Source organism: Ctenocephalides felis, unplaced genomic scaffold (genome assembly GCF_003426905.1).
Source record: "Ctenocephalides felis isolate EL2017-DRISC unplaced genomic scaffold, ASM342690v1 CF-g0.4_SCAFFOLD_01170, whole genome shotgun sequence".
Classification (NCBI taxonomy): Eukaryota; Metazoa; Arthropoda; class Insecta; order Siphonaptera; family Pulicidae; genus Ctenocephalides; species Ctenocephalides felis.
Genome location: NW_020537324.1, coordinates 54,639,253 through 54,645,252, shown reverse-complemented (window position 1 = coordinate 54,645,252; position 6,000 = coordinate 54,639,253).

The following is a 6,000-nucleotide window of genomic DNA, read 5'->3' as shown; positions in this document are numbered from 1 at the left end:
CTCCATAGAATAGACATAACGTCATAGATCGTACGTGTTTGACTATTTGACAACCTATAGCGGACCTCTGTGGAGAAATGGCGGAACTATGGTGAAATTGAATCAAAATTTTCCGAATCTGCAAACCGTTTTCGCGTCTTAAAATATAAAAATTATTTACAATATCACTTGAAAAACAAAATATTTTGTAAAATACACTTCAATTATGTGTTTTATTTTCATCCAACGATTTCCATCGTCGACAGATTTAGCAAACGGCCAACAGATGGCACTATTATATATGGCGCGTAAATTTTCTTTTAGTATCCCAGCTACAACTGTCACTGAACAGCTGAACAGTTAGTAACTTTTATGAATTATGATCGTTAACAATATTTACCAGTATGTTGATAGCAATCCTATAATAATATAAAGTACTAGCAAAAAATGATATTGAATAAACTGGAAAATCAAACTATGTACCGTATTACTATATAGTTTTTAGCCATTGGAACTTGGCCTTTTGATGGGGTATGACCACACGTCGAATGGAGGCCTTTTCTTGGGACAATTAAGATGATCTTAATTTTTTGGAGATGTACGATTATCGTTTTACAAGACTCAATAGCAAGCGCTATCATGTTCTTACAGGAAAATAGATGACATTCTGCGTTTTAGGTAAGAGACCAAATTGGTGGCAAAACATTTGGAGAATAATCCATTTTTCTAGCCACCATGTTGGTTAAATCGACATAATATTTTTTTACATATATAATATTTATGTATCATATAATATATGTCACATTTGCATAGATACATATATTTATACTCACAAATCCATTTTCCGAATTCTATCTATTATAATCACGTTTTAATTGATAAATTTCACAAAATACTTTTACAATTGCTACTTCAACAAAATATTATTTTTTTGGACCACTACCAATATATTAATATAAGTGCGTTATATTCTCATATTGTCTAGGATCATTACCAACATAATAAAAAGTGAATTAAATAAAAAAGTAAATTAAGGAAATATAACAATACTGGTTGTCTAGACAATATTAATATATAATTATTATTATTAAATTTAATTATTATTAAAATAAAATATATTCATATTGACAAGCTGTTAGCAGCATTTTGACTTAAGGCAAGTTGCATGAACTTGGCGGTATGTGTAAATTAATTGACTTAATCAACAAGTATTAGAAAAAACGTTCAACTGTTTAATTTTAAATTATAGATTTCGTTTTCATTAAAGACGATTTTCAATTGATATCTTGGAAACGTACTTATAATATCTGTAATTGTATAAATTAAATAATTTTTTTCTCACATTCCATTTTATCGTTTTCGTGTCTGAAAATAAATTTTATTTAAGAGCGGACGTAAACTGTAATCAGTAGCTTCATACAAAACACCACAGATGTTTTGGATTAGATTCTGATTAGAATCGATCAAGAACGCGGCGAAATTCTAAATTTTCATGATTTTTTATAATTCATTGCATTATTTTTCAAATTCATTAAGGCTTAAAGGTAAGGTGACCATTTATGAAGTCAAATCCGGGGCAACAATTTTTAGTTTTGCGATTCCTGGATGGGAAATAAATGCTATTTAGGGATACAATAAAAAAAAGTTTTTTTTATTGGAATCATTTTTTCAATCAGAATTGCGGACTTTTAGTAAGATCTTTATTATTCCATTATATGTAATACTTTTTTATCTATATTATATTACATCATATATTTTGCGATCCATATGTTTTTTTTTTGCTTTTGAGTCTTGTATAAAATTATATTCATTTTTTTTTAATAATTAATTTTTGAAAATCAGTACTTTTTCGTTTGTTTTCATAATTTCTGTTAATTTACCTATTAATTTTCGAAAAACCGGGACAATCCGGGACAAATATTGTTTTTAGAAAAACCCGGGACACAAAATGGAAATACGGGATTGTCCCGACCAAATCGAGACGTATGATTACCTTATTATAGGGGGAGGGGGTTTGTCAAAAAATCACTATATCTTACGGCGGGGAAGGAGGAGTCTAGTAAGATATTACGCGTATTTATTTTTAGTGAACTTAAAAAAAAAAACAAAATTCAAACAAACAAAAAAATCAAAAAACTTATAAACTAGATACTAATACATGTTATGCACATGTAATTTTAAATATCACTACGTATCGTCAAAGGGGAGGGAAAGTCCAAGAATTCTTAAAAACAGTTCACACGATTAAACGTAGTAGTAAAGTTTGTTCAAAATTGTCAAAAAAAATATATATTTAATTACAAAGAAACGAAGTGGCCGATCTTTTCCAAAAACTAATCAAGCAATTCCCAATTTTGAATTTTGAAAACCTATTTAAGATTGTAGCTTAAATTGAACGAAATATTTTACACTTTTCTGCTAATTACAAAAAGAAACGGATTGGCCGATCGTCGAGCAAAACTGACCAACGATATTAGTCCTTCGAGATACATTGAATGGCTTTTAAATAGGTGAAATCGGTTCAGACGTTTTTGAGAAAACGTCGGCGAAAGGTCAAAAATTCGCTCACATACACACACATACTTCTTCCAAATTTAGTGTCATTCAATTCAGAATTACTCGAAACGACGAAAAAGCTTCAAAATTAGCAATTCGGGATTTTTCGCAAAAATAAATTTCTCCTTCGGAAATTTTATGATGATAATGATTAAATAGAAACCATAAAGACACTTCCTAATTGTATCAATACACCACCATATATTTATATAGAAATGTGATAAAATGTGTGTGCAGTTTAGAATATTACATTTATAAAATGCAACTAAAATACGAGTCAATGAACTAAAACATGTAACCGAAATTATGGCGATTGTTTTTTTTATCATTCTTTGTTATTCGTTTTAATTAATTAGTATATTCAAAATATTCTTGAGTATTGTATGCAAAGCATTTAAATGTAGCATATTCATCTGTACTGATTTAGTTTTATATAATTAGAATAATTTAAAATCTAGCATTTAATTAACACATAATTCTAGCATTCTATTCAGATTTTTTAATATTGTTTATAGTTACAAAATAATATTCAATAAGCTATAATAAGACATTTTTGATGAATTATTTATTTTTTAATTGCAATAATTTTTCGCTTTTTCTTAATTTGTAACACTTAAATAACAATCAAATTTTATATTTTTGTTGTAGTTGCAATGACGTGAATCGTATTTCATTATATATTGTACTTATCAAAATATCTTTAAGATAAAATTATTGATCCTGCAATAAGAGCCTAACATAAGCTTTTAGTAACTATAAATGAAAAATAAATATCGGTATTGTAAATAAAAAAGCTCTAATAAAAAAATGAATATATAAATATATACTTATAATCTAATTCATTTATTGAATATATAAATAAAGTATTATTATATTTATACAATCATATAAATATAACTTATTCAACAATGAAACTTTTTATATTTTATTCATTATGAATTAAATATATTGCATTAAAAGGAATTAGTTAGCTCGATATATCTAATCTAATATAAGATCTATATATGCATTTTTGTGTAAATGTGAATATTCACGAATTTCATGCATTTCGATTTAATCAGCATGCATATCTGTTTGTTAAATGGATTAGAAAATACTGTCCATATTTCTAAGATGAAATATATAAATCATGGGCGTACATATGGCGTACATGTATATGCAAAAACTATTAAAATTTATAAATTACCTAATTCTCCTACGGCATAAGAATAAATTGAGTGAGTTCAATTAAAATTACTTTGCTAATCACCGGTTGATTTTTTGTTTAGTAGGTTAATAACCATAAGAAATAACTTATAATTATTTAGATGTTACGAATAACTTATGTTACGAATAGTCAATATTTTTTTAACTGTAAATTATTTTTTAATTATATATACAGGGTGTTCCAGTCCAGCTGAAACGGGATGATAGTATTGACCTTAACCGTCCTGAAAATTTTAGAAAATAAAATATTTTTCGTTGTTTGGAAATTATGAGCTTTTAAGAGCAACCTAGAGCTTTGGTGAAATTATGACTATTTTTCGGTTATTGTTGTTAGTTTTTATTCATTTTGTTCATTTAAACTTTGGAACAATAACTTGAATAACATTTCTAAGACACAGTAAAAAAATACCGTAATTTCCCAAGCCTTCAAGGAAAATGTTTTTTGTTGAACTTGAATTTAAAAGTTTTAAGTCGGTCGACTTTTGAGAGGTCCTTTTAAATAAAAGTTCGAAAGTGTGTTGGTAAGTCTCAATTGGCGCATTTAATCAGAAATGTAAAATGGTCTAATATTTTATAATTTAATTATTGAAAAGTTTAGAGTAAAAAAATAAAAACCTAAATATGCTATGCTAGTGAATTTTACTCACAATCAAATGTTTGGATAAGCGTTTAAATGAACAAATTCAGTAAAAATCAATCACAAAGACCGAAAAATGTTAATAATTTTACCAAAGCCTTAGGTTGCATTTAAAAGTTCATAATTTCCAAGCATCATGAAGTATTTTTTTTAACTTCCCGAAGGAGAAATTTATGTTTTCATAAAAAAATCCGATTTGCTAATTTTATGTTTTCTCGACGTTTTAAGCCATTCTGAATCGAATGAGACCAAATTTGGAAAAAGTATGTGTGTGTGCGTATGTGTATGTGAACGTTTTTTCGATGTGTGTCGATAAACGACAAGTCGTTTAACTTTGAAAATTCGTCAAAGTTTGCAAAAATTGGTATCGTTTTTTTGGCATTTGTCAAAATTAGACCTTTGATCGACGTTTTCTCAAAAACGCCTCAACCGATTTCAAAAATTTAAAAGCCATTTGATGTATCTCGATGAGGATTATCGTTTCTCAATTTTGTCTAACGATCGGCCGAGCCGTCTCTTTGTAATTTGAAAAAAAGTGTTTTCATCCACATTTAGGCTCAATCTACCTAATCGATTTTAAAAAATCAAAAGCAGTTTGAAAGATATTAGTTGGGAATGATGCTGATTAGTTTTAGGTGAAAATCTACCGATCCATTTTCTTGTAATTAACTGTTGAAAAAAAAAATTTAAGCCGATTTTCATGGAACTTTTTTTGGCGATATATAGCATGGGTCTTATAAAACGTACTGAAATAGTACGGCTCAACGATAAGTAGTTTAATTATAAAAAATCATCAAAGTTTGAGAAAATGAGTAGTTTTTTTGGCGTTTGTTAAAATTAAAATTAGAATATTTACTTGGCATAACGATAGAGTACTTGGTCTTAATGAACATACTAAACCATTAAAGTCCTACGGAAACTGGTTCAATTACAAAAATTGTTTATTATTGAAAATTTGCTTTCTGAAAATACTACGAGTTAACGTGATCGTTTGTGTTCAATTATGTATAATAAATTCACTTGGAATACTTTCAATCACTCATGAATTAATTTATATTTTATTGATTAAGTCGATTATTTATACATATCGGGAAGTTCATGTAACTTGCCTCAAGGCAGAATACCAATACCAACTAGTTCCTAATTTTTTTCAGGACAGTTAAGGGCAATACTATCACCTGTTACGGCTTGACGTTAAGTTCTGGGACACTGTGTATGTGTATGGTGTGTGTGTTTTTGGTTGATTGTTGGTGTGGGCAGCCCGCAATAATATTATTATAATTATTTTTTTTGCATTTTTTATTCATTTATTATTAATACAGCAGTCAGAACAGTAATTAAATTCTATGAACTAATTCAACTAAATAATAATGAATAAAGATAACAACATAAAAATAGTAATAAATAATAATAATAATAAATAATAATTATAAATAATAAAATAATATAATAATAATGCAAAAAATACATAAAATTAACTATCATATTTAGACGATTATAATTACTATTTTCGGATTCAGTTTGTCTGTTTTCCAAGTATTTGCTAGTTTGAATACTACATATAATATTAAATTTTAGCATCATTTGCATATTAAATTTGGCATAACATATAACTGCAAATT